The sequence below is a fragment of the Odocoileus virginianus genome, chromosome 27 (assembly GCF_023699985.2).
Source record: "Odocoileus virginianus isolate 20LAN1187 ecotype Illinois chromosome 27, Ovbor_1.2, whole genome shotgun sequence".
Classification (NCBI taxonomy): domain Eukaryota; kingdom Metazoa; phylum Chordata; class Mammalia; order Artiodactyla; family Cervidae; genus Odocoileus; species Odocoileus virginianus.
Window position 1 is genome coordinate 21,771,459 of NC_069700.1, and position 26,675 is coordinate 21,798,133.

The following is a 26,675-nucleotide window of genomic DNA, read 5'->3' on the forward strand; positions in this document are numbered from 1 at the left end:
AGAGACAGAAGAAACCTGAAATTATTTGTTCAGCCCTTTTCCTTTCTGAGATGTGGAAACACGCTTAGAATTACTAACTAAGCTTTCACAGACAAATAGAATCAAAGGATGATAATTTAGTATGTAATGTAGATCAATGGTATGTTGAATTTCACATAGCCAGGAAATAAATGTTAATATCAGGAGAACTTATAACTTAGAAATACCAGTAAGTTGTGGGGTCTCTTTCCATTTTGTTTTGAAAGATACTGTGACCTTGCATTTACAAAGATAAAGACTAAATTATTCTCCAAAATGATAAGGTTCAGCCAATTACTAATGAATATAGTTTAGATCTCTGGAAGAATGCATTGCATTCTCTAGAGTTCACAAAAAATTATAAACAGAGATTTATTTTTACAGAAAAAAAGTAATCTTGAAAACTCTGTTGTAATGAGCATAGTTTGGTTAAGCACGGTCAAAATCCTGATTGACAAAAATGTGGATAAATTGTAGCATGATATGCACTTCAAAGAATAAGTGTACAGTAGTTAAATGTGAAATAGCTATTTATTTTTAAAAAGTTGTGTGGGGAATCACAAGATAATGTCAAAAGTTCAGTTAGACAAACAGCAATGAAATTTGAGACTACTGGTATTATGACAAATCCGGTTTCCAATCTTGTTGACAGATTTACTTGCACAACCAGAATTTGTCAGAACAGGAAATAGGTATAATGCATATATACCTCTCTAACGTCGTTCTCTCTACTTGTCTCCTTCCCACAGATAAAGCAGATAACTTCATCTTGCCCCGAAGACCAACAGTAAGTGCAAGATCTTTATTTTTAAAGTGAACATTTTATTGTGGCAAAGTACTTAATGCCTTGTCAGTGAAAAAATGATACCTAGTAAATGACTCTGTGGTTTTCAAGTCTGCTGATAACCTTTATTGAGAGTAATGATCTTAAGTTATGCCTTTGTTTTTAAGCTAAGAAAGTAACATATAGCTCTAATATTTTTTTTAAAAAAAGCACTTTTATCTAATGTAATAAATTAGTTTTTACCTTTTGTTACAGAATAAGCAATATAATTAATTCCTATGTCTGTGAATTTTGGAAACAATTACAGCAGAACTTCCTTTAATATAAAAATGAAAAACTATGGTTATATGTGTGTGCATACTTCCACAATAATATCTTAAGGAACACGTTTGAGTCAGTTCTAATGAGGTGGATGAACCTAGAGCCTGTTATAGAGAGTGAAGTAAGTCAGAAAAAGAAAAGCAGATGTTGTATATTAATGCATACATATGGAATCTAGAAAGATGGTGCTGATGAACTTATTTGCAGGACAGCAATGGAGATGCAGATACAAAGAACAGACGGGAGAAGCAGAGGGAGGGAGGAATTGAAAGAGTAACACTGAAACACATACATTACCATATGTACAATAGATAGCCAGTGGGAATGTGCTCTAGACACAGGGAGCTCAAACCTGTGCTCTGTGACACCCTAGAGGGGTGGGGAGGGGTGAGAGGTAGGAGGGGGATTCAAGAGGGAAGGGGTAGGTGTGTACCTTTGGCTGATCATGCGGATGTATGGCAGAAACTAACACAATACTGTAGAGCAATTATCCTCCAATTAAAATTTTTCAATAAATTAAATAATTTTACTAATATTAACATATATGGACATCATATAATATAGACATTATTAAAATCAGTATGGGAAGCTATTGCTAATAGTTTTAAATCCACCAAAACAAAGTAATAGCACCAATCTTGAGACAAAAATATTCTAAAGATTATCTAAAGATTATCTAAAATTACCTAAAGATTAGATAAATCTAAAATAAAATATCCCCTATGAAATGCAGTCAAATAAAAAAATATTTAGAAACTTTCCCAACAAAAGTCAACCTTTTCAGGCATTTATGTTTATATAAGTGATGTAAATATAATATCAGTTGCATTTATTTTATATAAGAAGGCAATTTCTATATAAAACTTTATATTCCTTGCCCAATAAGAAGTGATCCTGCATAAGCAGATATCAAGAGACTACATATTTACCTCTGATAACCTGTGAGCAGGTATTCACTAAACAGAGGAAAGGTTTTACTTTTAAAACATCTCCAACTAATAAAAATAAATGGAAAGAAAAAAAAAAACATTTTATATTAATGCGTTTCTCCCCTGTGGCTAAATGGCATCCAAAAAGCTTAGGGAAGACACACTATTGTCAGAGACGATTTCGTGGTCCCACTTCTCCTATTTAAAACCAAAACCTACAATGTCTACCTATATGACTCACAGTCTGGAGAAGAATCAAAGGAAATTAAACTGATTTCAAGTTTCAAGCCTGGGAGCTACTCTACAATGATAGGGCTTCTGAATTGAGGTCAGATTTGTAAGAGGAAGAGATAAATTATGAGGAAGAGTGTCAGAACTCTTGAGTAATATTTAAATCCCCATACTGCTAAGAATTCTAGTAATGTTTTTCAGTAAAGTCAAGTAAAGAGGAGAGAATTCATCTTTGGGAAGAAAAAATAATTGTTTTCTGGGAACTGTCAATGTGGCTGTTGTTATTTAGATATCTTTGTAGATTTCTTACATGAGAAAGTCTAAAAGGTTTGCAAACTCTCACAGGCTGCTTTCTGTCTCACATGTAAGTGGTGAGATAAAAGAACGTGTTATAACGAAGATTAAATATTACATTAAACTATATTTGAAAAAGATTGCATCCTATAGTTTTCTGAGGTCTTCCCTGGTAGTTCGGTTGGTAAAGCGTCTGCCTGCAATGCAGGAGACCTGGGTTCAATCCCTGGGTCAGGAAGATTCCCTAAGGAAGGAAATGGCAACCCACTCCAGTATTCTTGCCTGGAGAATTCCATGGACAGAGGAGCTTGGTGGGCTACAGTCTATGGTGTCACAAAGAGTCGGACATTACTGACTAATACTTTCACTTCACATAGTTTTCTGAGCTGTGGTTAGGTGTATAAATGTGTCTATAACTATTATGTACACATGTGTTTATACTTTTAATGGCATTTTTTTTCTAGTCCCCATAATTCTTTAAAACATTTCCATTCCCTTTTTTCAGGAGCAAGAGCTTTGAGCCCAAAATATCTAGTTTTATCCCCCAGTTCTGCTTGCAAGTTTATGGCACTTCACTATTGAATCTCTGATGCTGGGACTGCCTATTTGTAAGCCAGGGTATTGAGTAGGTTATTGTGAGTTTAAAGTGAGCCCATAAAGAAAAACCCAGTACTTCACAAGAAAGATGTGAGTGCATGCTCAGTTGTGTCCAACTCTTTAGCAACCCCATGTCCTGCAGCCCCTCTCTCCATGGAATTTTCCAGGCAAGAGTACTGGAACTGGAGTGGGTTGCCATTTCTTTCTCCAGGGAATCTTCCTGACCCAGGGATTGAACCCATGTCTCTTGCATCTCCTGCATTGGCAGGCAAATTCTTTACCACTGTGCCACCTGGGAAGTCACCATGTAATGGCATCATTATATATGGCTCACTTAGAGCAAGGGGCTTCCTGCCTCTTCACGATAGCCTATAGATTGCACAAGATGGTACATAATTCAATAATTTTGGTTCATTTTCATGTTTATACAATCTTTGTTTTGTCATATGGCAAAAATATACTAGAACAAACTTAATCCCAGCATCCTTTCCATTTGCTGCCACTCCTTAGGTTCACTTTAGGAAGAAACAGCATTGAGAGGAAGTAGTTATACTAATTCATACTCACATAGCCCTAGGCAGTGGTATGAATGTAATAGCAATATAGAATAGTCCACACATGTCTTTGCATCTGATGAAGGTTACGTTCCCCTGTTGCTATCTTGCTGATACATGGCCCCAGGACAGGTGGCTAGTTCCGTTGCTACAGAATTTTGCAATCATGGGGATGCAACGATTATCTTGAGGCAAGAGCAAAAATTAAAAGGCTTGGCTATCACTGTACACTCAGGCCAGCTACTGCCTCAGGATGCAACCTCTTCCTCCACTTCACACCCATCAGACACAGACACACACACACATCAACACATACACACTAGAGGTCATGAGAGACTTACTTCTCCCCAGATTTTCTTCCTATCTTTTTGATATTTCTTGAAAGTCATGATTCTAGTTTGCATCTGTAAGTCCTTCCATATCCATGTCAGAGTGAAACAAGAAGCCTGCCTATTTTGACATCCTGACTGGAATAGAAACCTAAAAGTTTGTTTTGTAAACGGACCCTTCTATGAACTCTCTTCTTAGGATCAAAGCACATTCTCCTTAGTTTATACTTTGAAAATTCTTATTTCTACAAGATGGACTTTTAAGGTAATGTTTGTTTGCATAATTTTTATAAATGTGCTTGTTATCTTCTAATAAGCAGTGATATCATGTCATTAGAGAAAATAATATTTTCTTTTTCAAATGAGTGTTTCAAACTTAGCAAAGCGCCTGACATCAAGGTGAGAAAGAAGTAATATATTACAATTTAACTGTATTATATGCATTTTCACTTCAAAAAGATTTGTTCTGCTGCTAGTCATTAGATATCAGGGCTTCCCAGGTGGTGTTAGTGGTAAAGAACCCACCTGCCATTGCAGGAGATGTTAAGAGATGCAGGTTCAACTCCTGAGTCAGGAAGATCCCCTGGAGGAGGGCATGGCAACCCACTCCAGTAATCTTGCCTAGAGAATCCCCATGGACAGACAAACCTGGTGGGCTACAGTCCACAGGGTCACAAAGTCAGACATGACTGAAGCAACTCAGCATGCACACATAAACCATCAACACTTGGAATTAGAAATTTTTCAGATCCTGTATTTGGCTTTTCTCTAGTCACACTTAGGAGAGATGACTAATCACCTGAAAAGGAAAATGATGAAAAGCAGAAGGAAAAATCATGTAAGGAAAGCTGCAATGACTTCTACATAGCAAAATAGCTTTTTAAGGGAAATGGGTGAAAATTAATCTAAAGTTTGTTACGAAGGAAATAGCAGCTGAAACATATAACTACACACATTTAGAAATTGTCTACATGCAAGCAGAGAACAGAAAGAGGCAGGTATTTTTCCTAATTCTTTCCATTGATTTTGGTGTGACTGTACCAAATATAATTGAAAATAAATCACATCTGATTTGTACCTGCTATTTAAGGAGGCCACTGAAGAAGAGAGGTGGAATGAAGCTAAAAGCACTGGTCTAACAGTTGCTGATGGACCTTTATTATGTTTACATCATCTGACATACTTACTTCCAGATCCCTGTGCTATTCTGGATTTTTTCCTCTCCTTCTCCAAAAGCACCAGAATGGATCATGGCAAAAAAAAAAGAAAACTTTTCCCTCCACTTTTGCACACTTTTGGAAAGGTTCAACAAGTTCATATCCTAGGTGCTTGAATCATGAGCTACCCTAATGATATGCTGAGGGTCACAGAGTGGATGAGAATCATATTTTGTTAACTTGAATATGTTCAGTATATTCTAGCCTGCTCATGGATAGTGTGCAAAACTTGATGACTGTCTGTTAAAGGAAAGAATAATAACTGAGTGTCACTGGCTTACAGAAAAAGAAGGACCCGTTTTTCTCTTTGGCTTGCAAATTCTCATCGAGGCCCACTTGAGCCCATTGCCCAAGGAATGTACGTGTCCAGGGACACTAACCTAAGAAAGAGTCCTCTGATAACTTAGCTTCTGAAGCTCCACCACTAAGCATATAAAGAGGGAGCTGTCTTTAGCCATAAGGCATTTAAAAGAATGAAAATGGTGGTCTGTCCTTTCCACACTCATGGTCAAATTATAGAAAAAAAAGTCAAAAGTACATGAAAAAATTGAGAGAAATAAGATCTTGCAGGTGGGTCAGAGAAAATGAATATATAATCAAAACTTTACATGGTAAGTTTTAAAGGCTCTCATCCAGTGGCAAGATCAGTGTTTTTGGAGTTAACTTGGGAGTTTCTTTGGGAAGAGGCACTTAGAAATGTTTTTGAAGGATGTGGCTAGAATCCAGGGTTGAGGATTAATATAATTTAAGGCATTAATGGCATATGATCAAAGGATAACTAAAGAAGTCTGGCTAGAATTAAGGACAATTTAAAAAGATTATCTAATGAATGATGTCACAGATTGGATCCTCTAGGAACAATATCTGAGAGATGGAAACTTTATCAGGAAATGCACTTGAGATCAATTCCTTTGGGAGGGAGTCAGGGGGAAGCAAAATTAGGCAAAGGTGTAGTGTAGTCTCATTGGAGGCTTCAGCCAGTCGACTACTTCTGAGTAGTTCAGAAGTTGGGATGATGTTTCAGAGTTGTCTCTACTTGGAGCGAAGAGGTCAGGCCTTTATATTCCACATCTGACAGCCATAGGATGAGGGTGAATTAGGAAGGGAGCATGACCTTGGGCCAGGAGGCTGCCTTCAGCAAAGCCAATCCCTGAAGAGCTAGCCCTGATAGCTGAGAGATTTCTGCTGGGAGAGCAAGCATCCCAAATAATAATAAAAATAGTAATGATAATGCTAGGATGTGTGTGGGTATATGTTGATATTTTTTGTTTTCAGATTGCTTTGATGTTATTTATCTACTCAAACATCACAAAATCCCTATGAGGCGACCCTATGTCACCATATTCTAATTTGATAAATGAATATTTTCAATTTTATATAACTAGTTAAAGATAAGCTGGGTAAAACAGTATCACAACTTATGATAAACATAAAACAAAATCCCAGGCTTGTCAACACTTACGGTGCTCTCTTTCCTTCATGACAATACCAGGTACCAAAGTTTAGGTTTGCTCGGTAAAGGGCCAGGTATCCCTGAAAAATAAAAATGGCTCTTTTTAATATTAAATTTATGTATCTGCTTTATACAGAAGTAAGTTCATTTCTCTTTCCCTATTTTTCCTTTTCTGTCTTTATATTCTCATTCCTTTCACCCACCTCTTCCTTTTGCCCACCTAAAATCTAAACAAAATCAACCTTTTCATATTGCCATGAGTGAAATTTTAATGGCATAGAAGAACTTAAAATTTCAAAACACTGTAGAAACACTTCTATAATTTGTATCATTCATAGAACTCTTATAGGAATAAGCTACCAGTTTTGTGATTTCCAATCCAATTACATCCTTTCTCATTCTAGTTATTAAACAGGCAAAAATACTTCATTAAAATGCCAACAAAGTGCTCTATTATTTCAACAAATTTATATAAATGAGGGTTATTATAATGGCCTAAGTTTTTGGAATCAAGAAGGATATCCTAAGAAAATATTATTTGCACTCTCCAAGTCTTAGAAGTTTTATAATATTTGAAAGAGAACAGAAAATGATTGTTAATTAATTGTTAATATTTCTATTTTTTTCTAATTTTATCAAATGTGTTCAGTCATTTATTGGCTATTTATCAGCTGCAAAAAGATTTATATTAATAGTAATGTAGGACTATTTCCGTCAAGGCAGAATGCTTGACATTCTTACCCAGAACTCCACACCCCACCAAAAGTATGATACTGTTTAGTGGGAAATGGCTATTGAGGTTAAAAAAAATCCCAAGTATCCTCAGTCTGGCGATGAGTCTGTCAGAAGGTTACGTAACATCTCTGTGCCTCATTTTTTCACTCACAGAGACATCACAATGCCTAAACCATTGGCTTCAATAGGTAGCAAAAGAGCAACTAAGACAATAAATCAGAGGCACTTTTCCAAGAATGCCTTCACAATAGTTACTCAAATTACAGTAATATAGACTGGTTCAGATGATAAAGAATCCTCCTGCAATGCAAGAGACCCAGGTTTGATCCCAGGGCCTAGAAGATCCTCTGGAGAAGGAGGTGGCTACCCACTCCAGTATTCTTGCCCGGAGAGTTTCATGGACAGAGGAGCTTGGCAGGCCATACAGTTCACGGGGTGGCAAAAAGAGTCAAACATGACTGAGCAACTAAGACTTTCACACTTTTCACTTCACAGACTCATTATAGAAAATGCAGAGAAGAAAATAACACCTTATCACATGAGGATGAATTCGTTCTTTTGTTTTTTGCTTAATTTTACTTCCTGTTGGCCTAGCTTTTTAGCTGATCATTTATTTTGTAAGAGAATAGTATGAGGTTCTATTTTTGCTGCGGTCCTCCAGGTGAATCATAATCTCTGCATTCCCAAACTCCTGAGCATCAAGGTCCCCAATATCACTAGGCAATACAATTTCTTCTGTTACCCTATATGAAAACTAGTCCCAGGACTTCCCTGCTGGTCAACGGCTAAGACAGTGCTCTCAACACAGGGGACTAGGTTCAGTCCCTGGTCAGGAAACTAGATGTCACAGGCCACAACCAGGGGTTTGCATGCTGCAACTAAGACCCAGAACAGGCAAATAAATAAATATTAGGGAAAAAATTGACCCCAAAGAAACCCCATAGCGCTTTTGTCATCTATCCATGAGAAAAGTCAAGGTACATTGCAATATGGATGATGAGTGGCAGCCAGTAAACGCTTAACGTAGATATGCAGCTTCAGATTTCCAATGACATGTTATAGGCCTTGGAATGCACTTGAATGTAATCTGACCCTCAATATGCATGAGAAATATACATATTAGTCTGCTGTGGCTGCTATTACAAAATACCACAGATTGGGTGGCTTGAGCAACAGAAATTTATTTTCTCACAGTTCTCACCTGAGACCAAGGTGCCAGGATGGTCAGTTTCTGGTGAGACTTCTCTTCCTGACTTGCAGACAGCTACCTTCATGGGTGCCCTCACATGGGTTTTTCTCTGGGTTCGTGGAGACAAGAGAGACAGACAGAGACAGAGAGAGGGCTTGAACGCCTCTTCTGAACTGAACACTAATTCTGTGAATTAGAACCCACTCTTATAACCTCATTTAATTTTAATTACTTATTTAGGGGCCCTGATATATCATAGTCACACTGGGGGCTTAGAGCTTCAATATATAAATTTTGGAAAGGCCCATACTTTTTCACAGAACACTAAGCACCTCCCATGTATCATTTTGTATTCCACTTTTTTCAAAAAAACTTCAAAATATAAACATTTTCCTTGTTACAAAATCATCATAAAATAACTTTTATGTCTACTGTGCTTAAGCAAGAGGATGTGTTTGAATTTATTTAGACATTTTACCCCTGTGATATTGAATATTTAATTCATTACAATGTTTTACCTTTATAAATATTAATGTGATGAAAAAGTATGCCTAAAGCTTTACCAGTGTATATTATTATTTCCTGGGGATTCCAAGAAGTTGAAGTAGTGAGGCAAATGATGTGACTATATTAAGGGTGTTCATAGGATTGGGTTGGTATTAATAACACCTTGAAATGTGAGAACTGTACCTTCTGTTTTTAGCTCCAGAAAGAGAATGTTGCTTTTTTGGGATTTAAGACATCGTAATGAAGAGAAGGATTTGAATGGGAATGAATGGGGACACTGGGCAGAGTTGAAGAGAGCTGTTGAAATTACCAAAGAAAAGCATTTACTCCTCAGTGGGTTTACCTAGGGCTCTAGGAAACGCAAGCATCTGAGCCAGATCTCTGAAAGGAAAGTAGTGGCACATGTTCACTGGTAATTTGAGGAGGTGTTAACGGGGCTTATAAAAGATTAAGCAAGGTGTAAGGAAAACAGCAAGGGCTAGCCTTTCTTTTTTTTTAATGTCCTCTCCCTCCTGAAACTGCTGAACCCCCCACCTACGTCCCTTCCCGTCCCACCCCTCTAGGCTGTTGCAGAGCCCCAGTCTGAGTTCCCTGAGTCATATTGCAAATTCCCATTGGCTATGTATTTACATATGGTAACGTATGTTTCCAGGTTACCTTCCAAACAGTCCACCCTCTCCCTCCTCCTCCTCCCCAGCCCCTACCGTGTCCACAAGTCTGTTCTCTACGTCTGTGTCTCCACTGTGCGCGTTGTGCTAAGTTGCTTCAGTCGTGTCCGACCCTTTGAGACCCCATAGACGGTAGCCCACCAGGCTCCTCTGTCCATGGGATTCTCCAGGTAAGAGTACTGGAGTGGGTTGCCATGCCCTCCTCCAGGTTGTCTCCATTGCTGCTTGCCTTGAAAATAATTTCCTACGGACCATCTTTCTAGATTCCATATATTTATGTGTGTGTTGTTTTATCACAGTTGGGCAATGTGAAGAAGTCATTCCTAGCACCTGGAGAATAGTTATATGGAAAAGCTGTGGAACTAGGGCAGAATTGGACTTCCCTTGTGGCTCAGGGATGAAGAATCTGCCTGCCAATGTAGGAGACACGGGTGGGATCCCTGGGTCGGGAAGATGCTCTGGAGAAAGAAACGGCAACCCACTCCAATATTCTTGCCTGAGAAATCCTATGGGCAGAGGAGCCTGGCAGGCTACAGCCCCTGGGGGCCACAAGGGTCAGATACAACTTAGCAACACCACCAACAGGGTAGAATTGAGTTATTTATCATCAACATTCACAGGTGACCTTCAAGGCTTTCAGTGCAGTGTTTCTATCTGTTCTTTACTGTCCGCACTGGAGGCTCAGGTCTGGGGCCAAATCCATTATCATTCTACAGACTCCTGGTGACATATCCTCTTTTTTTCCTGTGAGCTAATGAATCCGGTGTAACTGAGATCCTTACTTTGTGTGTTCGATTTTCCCCTGTGTTCCTCAGAAGTTCATGCACTAAACATTCCAATGCAGGTCTTTGTTCCCTTGTTTTGTTTTCCCAGCAATGGCATTATTCACGGTGGTTTTGTTCCTGGCGGCTGTGTGGCTTCCGTTCTTTCCTGCAAAGGGACAGGTATGGTCAAGGGTAAAAATCCTTTCACAACAACTCATGCAACTTTGAGGGATCAATGTTTGAAAGTAAAAAAAGACCAGGGTGTCTGGTACATCGCAAAGTACTTCTCAGTTGCTCACTGTGCTTAAGTCTAAGGCTGTGGCAACCAGTATGGTAGCATCTAGCCATGCGAGGATATGGAACACTGGAAATAAGGATAGTGTGAGCTGAGACCTGCATAAATACAATACAGCATGATTTAGTGGGGAAAAAAGGAGGTAAAAATCTCCTTAATAATTTTAATATTGATCACATAATAAACATCGTAATAACTTCACCAAGTGGTATATATTATACTTAACAATTTAATATGCTTATTTTTTCTTTTTTTAAATTAAAATTATATGTGATGCCTTAATTATATTTCTTATGACAGCACTAGTTTGTGGATTTAAAAGCTAATGATACTTCTCCTGTCCCAAGATCTTTTCTGATTTACTTCTATTTAGTACATTTCAACGTGACTCCCACAGAAAATTAGTAACATATTTATATGATCTCAAATTAGGAAAACTTCTTCCCACACATCACCACATTTAATTTTCATAACTACCCTATGAGAATAATTCTATTTATACTTTAAATTAAAAGGCAAGAAAATTTACTAAAGATATTAAGTATTTTGATTTTACCCATAATTTTGCAGTTAGTATATGTTAGGTAAGATGTTCTAATTATTTCTAATATGCTACTTCAGTTTAGTAATCTCCCAAACAGGATCAGTCATGTTCCCCAATGATTGGTGTGGAGATGCCCATATAAGGTGTCCACCTTCTGATCAGAGAATCTCTGAATGTGAGGAGCTTTGGTCGCTGCTGTCTGTTCCCACACCCTCCTTTGACTCTGGGCACACAAGATTAGCTAGGACTCCTCAGACCACAGGTTTCTGACATTGCATTTAACCTCATTTGGCATTTACAAATATAGCTATTATGTTACCATAATCAAAATTTCAATCCAAATACAATATATTCATCGGCTAGGGTTTCACTGAAGTAGTTTGCTGCATTCCCAATTTCTTTCCTGAAGATTCTTTCCATGGTCCTTTCTAGTCCCCTGTTACATGTCCAGTCCATCTCCCAGTCTTTATTTATTAAAGTATTTAAAAGGGAGACATCATTTTGGTCCTTTGCACCAGTAAATGTCTCTTGATCAGATATGCTACACACCCTCTGCCCAGAGCATCTTCTCCAGATGCCTAGAAAACACAATTTATCTTTCAATATCCCAGTCCAGACCATATTTTGTGAAATCCTTTCTAAGATCAATCAAGGAGAATTAATCCCTCCTCCCTTTATATCTAGCAGATCCCTCCTATCATTTCAGTTATCAGGTTATAATTATCTATTTATATCATACTGCCTATCCATATAAACTCTTTAAGGATAAATAGATACCACCTTTTATCCATTGTACTCTCAACACATCACCTGTAGCTTAATAAAAACTTTATCGATGCTCATTTTTAAAACAAACAAAAGACATGTCTTCTTCAATAGAATTTATCTACAAAGCAAGATAGGGTAAGAAGCAGGAAATAATGACTTTTCAGAAACCAAATTTTGGTACACTTTGAAATGAAACTACATTTTTCAGAGTCAAAAGGACATATCCAGGGAGCTATTTTACAATTTGATGTATTTAGGTTAGTGCAAAAGTAATTGTAGTTTTGCATTGTTGAACTTTGCTATTTGATATTGGAATACATTCTTAAATAAATATGGTTAAGTATACATCATTTTAATACACATTTATCATTTTTTTTTGCTAATGACACAGTTTGCTGTTTATTTTGTGTTTATTTTAGACTAGGGAAATGATGTTAGACAAAAAGCAAATTTGAGCAATTTTCCTATCTGAGTTCAGAATGGGTTGGAAAGCAATGGAGATAACTCTCATCATCAACAATGCATTTAGCCCAGGGACTGCTAAGAATGTACAGTGCAGTAATGGTTCAAGAAGTTTTGCAAAAGGGACAGGGGCCTTGAAGATGAGGAGCACAGTGGCCAGCCATCAGAAGTTGATTGACCAAATGAGAGAATCATCAAAGCTGATCCTCTTAAAACTACATGAGAATTTGCCAAAGAACTCAACATTCACCCTTCTATGGTCATTCAGTATTTGAAGCAAATTGCAAAGATGAAAAAGCTCAGTTAATGGGTGCCTCTTGAGCTAACTGAAAATAAAAAATATCATCGTTTTGAAGTGTCATCTTCTCTTATTCTATGCAACAACAACAAACCATTTCTCAATAGAATTGTGACATGCAAAAAAAGTGGATTTTATACGACAACTGGCAAGGACCAGCTCAGTGGTTGGACTGAGAAGAAGCTCCAAAGCACTTCCCAAAACCAAACTTGCACCCCAAAAAGGTCATGGTCACTGGCTGGTGGTCTGCTGACCATCTGATACGCTGGTGCTGCTGCTGCTAAGCTGCTTCAGTCGTGTCCGACTCTGTTCGACCGCATAGACGGCAGCCCACCAGGCTCCCCCATCCCTGGGATTCTCCAGGCAAGAATGCTGGAGTGGGTTGCCATTTCCTTCTCCAATGCATGAAAGTGAAAAGTCAAAGTGAAGCCGCTCAGTCGTGTCCGACTGTTAGCTACCCCGGGGACGGCAGCCTACCAGGCTTCTCCATCCATGGCATTTTCCAGGCAAGAGTACTGGAGTGGGCTGCCATTGCCTTCTCCCATCTGATACACTACAGCTTTCTGAATCCCAGCAAAACCATTACATCTGAGAAGTATGCTCAGCAAATCGATAAGATGTACTGAAAACTGCAAATCCTGCAACTGACACTGGTCAACAGAAAGGACCCAATTCTTCTCCACAACAACACACGACCGCATGTTGCACTACCAACACTTCAAAAGTTGAACAAATTGGGCTATGAAGTGTTGCCCCATCTGCCATAGTCACCTGACCTATCGTCAACCAACTACAATTTCAAGCATCAAGACAACTTTTTTGCAGGGAAAATTCTTCTGCCACCAGAAAGAGGCAGAAAATGCTTTCTAAGGGTTCACTGAATCCCAAAGCAAGTATTTTTATGCTACAGGAATAAACAAACTTATTTCTTGTTGGCAAAAATGTGTTGATTGCAATGGTTCCTATTTTGGTTAATAAGGATGTGTTTGAGCCTAGTTATAATGATTTAAAATTCACAGTCCAAAACCACAGTTACTTTTATACAGAGATTGGCCACAACTGGTATTTTACATCGGCATCCTTGCTAATTTAGGAATCGATAGCTGGGAAAGCACCCAATCTGGGAGTACCACACGTTCAATATTGGTCCCTGTCTTTAGGAATATACAAACAGGCAGGAGAAATGGACACATAATGAGATCGTGTCAATAAAGTATGGTGAGACCCATGTTCACAGTATCTGTGGAACTTTGAGGAGACTTAGCACTGGGGGAGGGAAAGAATAACTTATCCCAGGATGTCAGGGAAAATCAACAAAAGGCCCTGTCTGGGCTTAATGCTTACAAAATTTTGCTCATGTACATATAACATCAGACTCTTCTGTAAATTTAAGTCACCAAATTGCTCAGACTTTCTGAGAACTATTCACACACCCTATTCTACCTCCAGACTCAAGCCTCCCCAACATACATGCAAAGATACAGCAAAAATATCAGCACCTGACTTAATAGCCTGTTAATTATATTTCTGTTACTAAAAGGAACAAAGTCAGCAATAGTTCATTAATTGGAATGGCATTGCTCCCTCCAAATTGTTTTGGAGATTTTTTTTATAATATTGTTAAACTGTCTTTTGAGAGACCCCATAAAGTCTGTCATATAATAGGTAGAATTATTTACTGGAGTATTGAGTGCACTTGGACTCCGCCTAAACATGCTTTCTCTGAATACACACAGCGTGCCAGTTCAAGGTTCCCCAAACATCTAAAACAAAGGTTCCCAACCTCCAGGATCTAATGCCTGATAATCTGAGGTGGAGCTGATATAACAACAATAGAAATAAAGTGCACAATAAAGGTAATATGCTTGAATCATCCTGAAACCATCTCCTACCCCCCAGGTCCATGGAAAAAATTTTTTCCATGAAACCAGTCCCTGGTACCAAAAAGGTTGGAGACCACTGGTCTAAAAGGATCCACCTACCTCTACCCTTATCACGCCCTTTCTGCAGCCTGATCGAGGGTGAACAAGAATGTTTAATGGCTCCAATCTTGTAACTCTGTCATTGTGTTTTCATTCATATGTCTAGAAAACTCACACTGAGATGTCTCTTCATTCTAGAAAGTGGCATTTATAGCTTCGGAGGTGTTTTTATTTTTTGGCTGGCCCGCGCAACTTATGGAATCTTAGTTCCTTGACCAGTGATCGAACACGTGCCCCCTGAAACAGAAGCACAAAGTCACTGGACCACCAGGGAATTTTCATCGAGGCATTTTTAATCATCATGGCATGAATTACAGCCCGACTTTTAAAATTCAACACTATTTCTTTCTTTCTTAAAAATTATAGTTTGGGCTCAGATTCATTGGCAGTGCTTAATAATACTGACTTGAACTGAACTTGTCTGAAAATAATCTTTTTTCTCTTAAATTAACTTATGCATTCTTCTATTCAATTTCAAAACTTTTAAAAACGAATCCTAATCTGACTTTCCTTCAGGATCTACGTTTTGCTGATTTGTCAACCACCCTGATAAAAGTCCAAACTGAGATTGTCAACAAACATAATGACCTAAGGAGAGGAGTTTCTCCCCCTCCCAGTAACATGCTGAAGATGGTAAGAAGCAGTCACATAAAAAAAAGTGGCTTGAGCAGGCTGTGGTAAGAGCTGGCACCTAGTAAATTACATCTCTTAAGAAGTTTTCAGCTTCGGAAGTTGTGTCTCTGCCTTGTTATTTCATTTGAGCTGTGTTATGGACAGGGAAGAAATTCTTCTTTTAAATTCCGCATACTATCTTTTGCTTAAAAATCATACTTCCTCCTTCTATATTCTATTCACTAGAATAGTTTAATCTGTCAGAATCTATACTCTACCATGCCTATTTCAGAGTTTACCATCTTTGAAAGTGGAATTTCTCCTCCCAGAAAGAAAAATGCATATACACACATACATATACAATGAGTATGAAGTTTCAGGGTGTCCATGGAACCCCTGAAGCCTCTCCATGAACCCGGCTGCTGAGGTTAGTATGTGCCTTCTGACCTTAATAAGCTGACTTTTAGATACTTTCACTAGGCTTTCTCTGTTGTTTTTGATAAAAACAGCTTTCTCATCACTTCTCTGGCCTGTGCGCTCCCTTCCTTCTAGTTCCTCTCTGTACAGTTGTGACTGCGATACCATCACCCACACCATCCTCATGATTAATGTCCACTCCACCTGGGCTGGAATTTATGACCTAGACCTTTTCTAGAAGATATGTTAGTAGGAGAAATCCAAGTTTTGTTGACTTTAAGAAAGAGAACATAAAAATATCTTACCACTGCAAATGTTACCACTCCAACCCCCAAAAATGGCCAAACATCTTCTGAGATGCCTTATTGCCACTCAGAAAGGGCCTATACAAGTGAGGGGCCTTCATTAGCTCATTGTCTCATTAGTCTCCTAAATTTTGCTTTATTATAGTGAAGCAACTTGTCTAGTTTTAAGGGCTATTTAAATTGTGGGGGCAGAAGTAAAAGCAAATCTTTAGATATCAGTGAGAGATGTCTTTCTGCTCAGTATTTCTTCTAACTTAGGTTATTAGGGTTATTACCTTTTGATCTAGGGTAAATAACAGCCCACTTTTCTAGGTCCAGTACTGAAGTCCACATGTCTCCCAGATGTACTTACTGAAAAAAAAATAAAAGGAACTAAGAGTAAAGTATGCCAGCTCAGTACTATAGGAAAAATAATCTCAACACCTCCGTGAGTTGATCAATATTTAGAGAGGATCATTACTAAAAACTGAGGTGTGTCTACTGTGACATCAAAAATAGACCATTAACTCTCTTAGATTTTTTGATTACTTAGGGTAGATGTATGATTTTGTGTAGCAGAAAAAGACATGCAAAAAAGATATCCATGACTGTCATGATAAGCAGAAGATGCACATAGAAAAAATTTGTACTCATATAGAATAGTCCACTATTCTAATCATAAAGCTTATGCTCCTTTGTAATTTAAGTCATTGAGTGCATCTTTTTTTTCTCTTCTTGTTTTAGCAATGGAACAGCAAGGCAGCAGAAAATGCCCAGAATTGGGCAAACAAGTGCCTTTTCCAACACAGTAAGAAAGAGAATAGGATAGTAGGTATGTAATTTAATATATTTGTTGAGTCCGTGAACAAGCAAGACCATAAGGGCTATTTTTGACCTTACATTAAGAAAGCTTTATAAATAAATATTGCTTCTAATGTTGCCTTTTTCAATTTAAAAACTCTCTGCAGGAGAAAGAATTCTGAGAAGTACCACATTGTGCTTATTGCATGTTTTATATTTTACAGAAACGCTCATACAATATTGTATTTGTGCCTCTTAACCATCCCCTAAGTAAAGCAGTCATGAGTCATCTCTTCCTCTATTTTATAGAATAGAAAGCTGTCAGACAGAAAACAGTTGTGATTTTTAAACCTATTTATATTTGTACTTATAACATATGTTTGATTATATCATTTTTGATGACAGAATGTCAAGTCTTTTGTATGTTCTAGGTGCCTGCCATATAATCATTACTATATAGATTAAAAAATAACCTGTTAGACATGACTTCTGCATCAAGAAACATAGAAACAATGAGATAAAATATCTTATTATTAAATATTAGATAAAATATTTACTGAAATTATGAAAAATGACATAGATTTAGGCAAGCCCAATTTGAAAGAAGCAAATGACTTACCTGTTTTAAATGTAGAACTGTCATTGTTATTTGTATTTTTTTTTACTATAATTTAGTGAAATCAGGAAGAGGGATGACTATATTCAGTAGAAGATTGGAACAAATTGTCCTGAAGATCCCAATCTACTGTTAAAATCTTAGCTTCTTTCTTTCTTAAAGGATTTATCCAAGAGTAATTTAGTTTGCTCTCCCTTAAAGTAGCATGTAGACATTATATTTAAAGCCATCTAATTCGAACTACTCAACTTGAAAAATATATTGAGATATATATTCAAAAATATCTTGAAATATTTCTGTTGTGCTACAAGGCACTTCTTTCCTTATTCTTTGAGAATTTGACCTGAGATGCTCTTATTTGCTTATTAAGGGGTGACTCATAGTCTTTGAAAATATTGTCTCTTCTAGTGCCATTTGCTTCATATTGGGATTTTTAATTAAAGGCTGAGTGCTAGCTTTTTTTCAAAGTTCATACAGAACAGCAATCATAAACAGGGTCCTATGTGTAAAACAATCTCTGATGAATGTGAGCAAGAGTCAGAGAGAAATTGAGTTAGTCTCTGCCTTTAGCATACCGAGTATGCGTTAGGGTATACACTCATGAAAAATTTAAAGTGTAAATCAATGAATATAGGGAGAGCAGATACTAAAGAAAAAAAAACTTGATGTACTCAAAATTGTGCACGTTGAGGCCATTCTTAAGGTATTAAGCACATCTGACTTCTTTCCAGCTTATAGTTGATGAGAAACTCCCTCATGGATTAACAGTTATGAATGCTACAAAGAATAGGGACTCTGCATGTTTTATGGCTTTCCCCATGAATGATCTGTTCCTTCTCAGGTACAAGGAACTGTGGCGAGAATCTCTTTATGTCAAGTTACCCTTCTACATGGTCTAATGCAATCCAAAACTGGTATGATGAGGTCCATGATTTTGCTTTTGAAGTAGGGCCGAAGAGTCCCCAAGCAGTAGTTGGACATTTCACCCAGGTAAGGGGAACAGATAAAAACATTCTGACATCAGTACTTTAAAAAGGAGGCTTCTCCAAATTTTGACTGATTGCAATGTTGAACTGAAAGGAAGATCTCAAATGGGTAAAGAGTAGTTTTACTATGTTGTGGGTATTTCAGCAGTGAGCTGTCATTTGTCAAAAGCCTGCATACCTTGAAGGGGGAAATATACCCTGTATTTTTCTTACAGTCTAAATGGATTAAATAGTGAATGTACATGGAAATATAGTATTTTTAAAGATTTGTAGGGAATTTCCTGGCAGTCCAGCAGTTAGGACTCAGCACTTATACTGCCATGGCCTGGCTTCAATCCCTGGATGGGGAACAAAGATCCTGTAAGCTGCATGGAGTGGCCAAAATAAAATAAAAATAAAAGGTCGGTACTTCTGCTCAATAATTTAACTAAATATATTCATAAGGTATGCAGAAACACAATATATCAGTAAGTTTTTTTTTTGGTTTTATATTTCTTATTATAGTTTTTTAAATATATTTTCTTCTCTAATGTACTCTCCTATTTTCACTTATGTGCTCATAGATTGTTTGGTACTCATCTTTCCTTATTGGATGTGGAGTTGCCTACTGTCCCAAACAAAGTCTAAAGTACCTCTATGTTTGCCAATACTGTCCTGCGTAAGTATGTACTTTCAAGTTTGTTGTCAATACATAATGCCATCAGCAATCGAGTATTTTAACATTGTTATCTAATGGACAAGCCAGACTTTTAAAAAAGAATTTTTCAATAGCAGGGAGGAGGAATAAAAGTTTAGAAGAGTTTTTTAAATTTGAGGCACAACCAATTTCTCCCTGTCTCTCGATGGGATACGTTTACCTCTTGTCAGCATGTGGGGGTGCACAGCCTTACCAATTCCATCAAGTTTACTATGAGGTAAAAACTGTTACCACACTGAAATGCACTCTGTAAATTTTAGAGCCTATTATTAGCCCATTTCGGCTCAGGCTGTTAGACTAGGGTCAAGAATGAAAGTGCACATGTGAATTATTCTTACTTTGCATTGCGTTCTGAGTACACTTGGGGAATGTCAGTTTTTCAGTCTTGACATGATTTAAAACACTGAAAGATATTTAGGCCCATATGATGATGGATGCTTTCCTTGGAGCATAAATTAAACTTGAAAAATGAAAAATGCTTGACATTTTGTATTTCAAATTTCAGTGGTAATATTGTTGGCAAACAACATGTCCCTTACCAACGGGGAACACCATGTGGCAGCTGCCCCAATCAATTGTGACAACGGACTATGCAGTAAGTTTGAAACCATTAACTTGTTAATATAATAAAATGACCTGACATGGCTAAGGATTAGAAAATATTCTGAATATAACCAACTTAAGCAATGCCTTCCTCCAAAAGGCAAAATTAAAATTATTCAATAGAGTGCCTTTAAGCAAAAAGTTTACACTGTTGAGAATTCTTACTTGTAATGAAGTCTGTTACTGTACATAACCTAAAGAAACATCTACTACCAATGTATATCTGTAGCTATGTTGAACCCGTGACATATTGGCATATCTGAAAAACTTTCTGTGGAAATTAATCACTGTAACTGAATATGAACTTTCTTTTCATCAAAGTTAATGCCATTATAGCAAAGATGGAACTTTAAAAGGAGAAATATGTACAAATATAAAGATGTGATACCACAGAATATGACTTAACCAGGACAGGCATATTGAAAATTATAATTCTTTATATGTTAATGAGTTCATCATACTAAATTCATTTTTCCCATAGGGTAATTTAATCATCAAATTTAGTTTAATGAACACTTGCACTTTTGTCTGCTAATAACTTTTATATACTTTTAAAATGTCAATCAAATCTGCTTATACTGTTATTAGCTCACAGAAACTTCAAAAATATCTTAGCAAAAGGAGTGAAATTAATGTCATGTAAGTCTTATTCCATATTGTTTTTAATAGAAGTACAGCATTGGTGTTTTTGTTTAGTTGACATATGTTATTAAAATTATTATGAACAATGCAGTTAACTCATCAACTGAAATTTCTACCTTTTAAATGCATTCACGTAACTGAATTATAGCACTCTCTCTGGCAGAATTGCTCAGCCATAATTCAGAATACTGATGATATCAAAGCTTTGTATAAATTAACTACAGAAGAAAATAATTACACCTGGGCTGAATACTATTTGTTGAGGAGCTTGGAATTTATCCTAGTACTAATGAGCAACCAATTGAAAGATTTCAAATGGAAGAATGACGAAATCAGAATTGTGTTTTACAAAGAGCTCCTGGCAATAGCATACGGAAACAATTGGATGGGAATCCAGCTTGGAGACTGTTGAAAAACACAGGTTTAAAAACAAATAGTTTTACTGCATGAGGGCAAAATGAATGAAGAGAAATGGACCGTGATAAGAAATAGGAGGAATGTGGGAGAGCCAGTGTTTCTTACCTGTGCTTGCTGCACGCTGATGAAAAATAGGGGGAGAACATCGTTAATCAACTATACTTCAGTTTAAAAAGAAAGGGAGAGAAACTAGAAATATAGAAGGGAATGAGTTCAGGTTAATTCCTAGTGCCTGGTTTAAATTATGCCACTTCTCTGAGTCTGGGTGAAAGGAGGGGAGAGTTGGGAAGCAATACTATAAAACTGCCAAGCTTGTAGGTAGGATAATGTACCTGGCTTGAGATGTGTTGAGTCTGCGGCCACTGAGGGAAATCTGAATGGAAATGCCCAACAATCATGGTGTAATTTCCTTTTGTTTTTGCATTTTTGCACCCACATCTTCTTAAATGATTTCTTATTCCTGAAAGAAAGACTAGTAGTATTAGAGTCTACAGCAACAGAGTCCAATATAACTTTTTGCATTCAAGGAAATGCTAAATAATTATACTCTCTCAAAGTAGCCCTTGGCCACATTGGTTATTGAGAACTTGGAATGTAACTAGTATCACTGAGGATCCAAAATTTTAATTTTATTTTATTTTAATTCAATTAGGTTTAAATGTAAGCAATCACCTGTCTAGTGCTGATCATTTTGGACAGTGCAGTTCTAGACAGATTCATTTAAATTCATCGTACTCTGTTTTCTGAGGAAGGAAAAGAGGCCAATTCATTTTAGAAACATTTCAAAAGATTAGAATTTTAAAATAAATGGTAGGCTAATCAATTAGTTTAACTAAGAGACTGTATGTGTCCCTCAAGCTATGAAATGCTCATCACAGTGTAATGATGCCAACATGTTTGCTCAATTTTCTCTTTCTCACTCACATTGAGTTCACTGTTTGTGTTGCTGCTATGGAAGAAAATGATAATGAAGTGATTACTCTCTTTGCTTTTATTCCAGCCAATAGCTGTGAGTATGAAGATACCTATTCTAACTGTGCATCTTTAAAGAAAACATGGACCTGTGCCTCTGATTTTGTGAAGACCAATTGCAAGGCTGCCTGCAACTGTCAAGGCAAAATTTATTAAATTCCCAGTACTGACCAAGCAGGGCTACATGATGGAAGGCTGCATCATCTACTCAGATTTGATATTTACTAACAAGGAAATCACGGACATGTTAGCTACAAATTTGATTTCAAGTAGTAATGGGTCTTTTTCTCCTGGATCTGCTTTTTATTTTACAGAATTTTTTTTATACAAAAAAAATTTAATGTAACCTAATCTATGATAACAACTTTGGATTTTGATATAAATGGGGTGATGTAAATTTAATTGAATTTAATCAAGTTGAAGATTCTGAAAGCTGCATTCTCTTACAAATATGATCACTAGAAATTTGAACTGAAATTGAGAACCATGTATAAAATAAACAAGCTGCAAGGGTATTTTGTATGGCACAGGGCATGTAGCCAATATTCTATAATAACTATAAATGGAGTATAACCTTTAAAATTTGCAAATCACTGTATTGTACACCTGAAACACATAATATTATACATCAATTATACCTCAAAGAAGCCTGAGGAGGAGGTAAAGAGTTATATCAGAAAACTTGGGAACCCCAAGGCCTGGGAGCTGGGACGGAGGATGCTCTGATTTAGAACTCACTTTTCAGCTCCTACAGGCAATGTCCAGACCAGCTCGCCTGCCAGCCTAGGGGTATTCTCCCAGGTTCCAAGTCTTCCCACTTCTCCTCCATCTCTCAAAATCCGGCTTGGGGCCCTTGGCTGGAGGTTAACCCCATGCTGGGGACGTACTAAGTCAAAAAAAAAAAAAAAGAAAGAAAGAAATTGCGAATCATATTTCTAGAACAAGATGCATGAAAAGGTCAGAATGTAATATCATTGTCTCATGAATCCTGAACTACAGTCCTCATTCCCAGTCCCACTTTATAGCTAAACATCTTCAAAGATACATATGCTATCTTTAATTCTTCCTCTCCCAGCCACCCTCTTCCCAGTAATGTCTCCCATTTTTACAATTAAATTCAAATAATTCTTCCTAAGGTAGCCTCCATCTTCATTTTGCCAAAATCAGTGAAGACTTTTGGGTCTTCATCTGCATAAATTGTACAGTAGAATATGACCACGCCTTCCTTTTTAAGTCTCTCTTCTTTTAGACAAATCTTCCTTAAAGAAAAATTCAAAATAATATATTTTGAATATACCTCTTCCTTCAGGAGGTAGAACTTTGATCGCTCGCTATTGAGTCTGTGCTGAACTTAGGGACTCGCTTCCAAAGCGGAAGATATGAACAGTGGAGAAATCTGGCAAGTAACATCTTAACTAAGTGATCAAAATTCCACATCATTCCTGACTCAGTAATGAACCATGTGGATTCACATACCACCGTATATGATATAATTAGAAGAGATATTACTTCTGAGGTGCTCTTTGCAACACCAGTCTTATTATGCAATAAAACATCAAGCAAACCTAAATAGAAAATACCCTGATCACGACTCCTCAAAGCTGTCAAAATCATGAGCAATAAGGAAATTCTGAGAAAACATTACAGATCAGAGGAGAATAATGAAACAGAACAACTAAATACAATGTGGTACCTTGGATCAGATCCTGGAACAGAAGGAGGACATTAATGGAAAATTGATGAAATGTGGAAAGGATCCAGGGTATTCTTAACAACAGTGGTGATTTCTTAGTCTTGATCAATGTACCAGAGAGATGTAAATTATTAATAATATGGGAAGCTGTAACTGGGTAGAGAGTGTATGGGAATTCTCGGTACTATATTAACTGAATTTCTGTAAACCTAAAAATACTCCAAAATAAAAACGTTAGTTCCTCAGTCGTGTGAAACTCTTTGCGACCCCATGGACTGTAGCCTGCCAAGTTCCTCTGTCCATGGGATTCTCCAGGCAAGAATACTGGAGTGGGTAGCCATTCCCTTCTCCAGGGGATCTTCGCGACCCAGAGACTGAACATGAGTCTCCTATATTGCAGGCAGATTCTTTGCTATCTGAACCCTAATAAAAGGTGCATTACAAAATTCTTTATTCCTTGGTTCCATGACACTTCATACTTTCCCTCCAGATTATCTGGTTTTTCTTTCTTGGACATCCCCCCTGCCACCCCGCTCCCATCACCCTTTGCTCCTACCACCAACCATCAGGTTTCAATTCCTCTATTCCATTGCTAAATGATTTTTTTTCCATGGGCCTTTCAGATACTGCAGATGATTAGAATGCCAAATCAGACTCACTGGTTTATCCCGTGTCAAGCTTCACTTATTATTTCAAGGATAGGCATGGCCATAAAGCCAAGGGACAGCAGGGAGGCCTCAAGGTCACCAAGGCAGCCCCCTGATGCTGCTTGGCTGCACATTTCTTTATCTCTAAAGTGACAGACTTCCAGATTAATCAACTTTCAAAATCTTTTTATAGACGTCTCAAATATTTAGGAAACTATTCATACTCTTAAACCGATCTGTAAGAAGCTGAACAATCTTCTTTATACTTGCTTTCTAACGTTAATTCATTCCGCTTTCCATCTTATTTCTTATGCTCCAAATACAACAGTTTCATTAAATTCTCTTAAGCATCTCAAGATCTTTCTGACCTTAGGCCACTTTATATGCTATTAGCTTTGTCTAAAAGTCACCATTTGATTATTTGCCAGAAGAGCTCCTTCCTATGAAATATCATTTCATTCAAGAGATTCCTTGGTGTAAGTAATCTGAAGAACGCCCCTCATTTTCTCACATAACTCCATGCATTTTTCATAGTAATCAACAGAATGTGTCATGATTAATTCTGGTGTTCAACAAATATTTGTTGAAACAGTTATGGCTCAGGTATTTAATAAGGTACTTTGAAACAAAGTGATAAACAAGACAGATTAAGTCCCAAACTTCATGGATTTCACATTCAAATAAGGGAGAGAGACAGAAAACTATTTTGCAATTAAATATTTGATATAATGTTGGAAGTGATAAGTGCAATGAACTAAAATGAGCAAGAGAATAGAGTATCATGAGGATTGGCTCTAGGGGGAAATGTTTATTTAAATAGGATAGTCAGGCAACTCTTCTCTGAGATGATAGCACTGTGTTGAAAAAGTAATAGAAGTGAGAGAACAACCAATAAAATGATTTATTAAAACTTTCAAGCAAGGAGAATGGTAAGTACAAAGTTGTTGACTGAGGAAAAAACTTGGCATATTTGAGAAAAGGCAAGGAGTATAGAATAGCTAGAGCAGAATGAGCAAGGTAAAGATTATTTTTAAAAGAGGGTCAGAGGACATCCTTGGCAGGCCAGTAATTAAGACTGTACAGTTCCACTGCAAGGGGCATGGGTTCAATCCCTGGTCCGGGGACTAAGATTGCACATGTTGCACAGGGTGGCCAAAATTAAACGAAAAATAAAAAGGGGATCAGAGGCAGAAACTTAGTCAAAGGGTGCCTTCTGGGGCAAGTAAATAATTGATATATTATTATAAGATGGCAGGCCATAGGAGTATACTGAAGAAGACAGTGAGATGATGAAATGCATCTTGTAAGAGGACCAGAGTAGTAGCAAGAAATGAGTTAAGAGATTATTGACTAAATGAATTAAGTTAAATTACACTAGATTATAGATGTATATTATACCTCCATGTGTGTCTGTGTATTGTACAATTTCAAGATAGGTTTATTTAAATCATGACAGAAACCAAGAGAATTATTCCCAACTCAGGTTATTATTATTCTATGCCAAAGCCAGACAAAGACATCACAAGAAAAGAAACCTGCAGTCTACTATTCTTCATGAATATAGGTGTAACATATAAGATTATTCACCATGAGAAAATGAGGTTATCCCAGGAATAAAAAGTTGTTTCAACATTTAAAAGTCAATTACACATACACAAAAATAAACTCAAAATGGATTAAAGATCTAAATGTAAAACCAGAAACTATAAAACTCCTAGAGGAGAACATAGGCAAAAAACTCTCCAACATAAATCACAGCATAAATCACAGGATCCTCTATGACCCACCTCCCAGAATATTGGAAATAAAAGCAAAAATAAACAAGTGGGACCTAATTAAACTTAAACTCTTTGGCACAACAAAGGAAACTACAAGCAAGGTGAAAAGACAGCCCTAAGATTCGGAGAAAATAATAGCAAACGAAGCAACAGACAAATGATTAATCTCAAAAATATACAAGCAACTCCTCCAGCTTAATTCCAGAAAAATAAATGACCCAATCAAAAAATGGGCCAAAGAACTATACAGACATTTCTCCAAAGAAGACATACAGATGGCTAACAAACACATGAAAAGATGCTCAACATAACTCATTATCAGAGAAATGCAAATCAAAACCACAACGAGATACCATTATACGCCAGTCAGGATGGCTGCTATCCAAAAGTCTACAAGCAATAAATGCTGGAGAGGGTGTGGAGAAAAGGGAACCCTCTTACACTGTTGGTGGGAATGCAAACTAGTACAGCCGCTATGGAGAACAGTGTGGAGATTTCTTAAAAAACTGAAATTAGAACTGTCATATGACCCAGCAATCCCACTTCTGGGCATACACACTGAGGAAACCAG

At 37.2% G+C, this 26,675-nt stretch overlaps 1 pseudogene; it reads left to right on the forward strand.

Annotated features, from left to right (window-relative positions):
* Positions 1-716: 716 nt before the first annotated feature.
* On the forward strand, positions 717-23,924 carry LOC110137684 (cysteine-rich secretory protein 3-like; annotated as a pseudogene).
* The last annotated feature ends 2,751 nt before the right edge of the window (positions 23,925-26,675 follow it).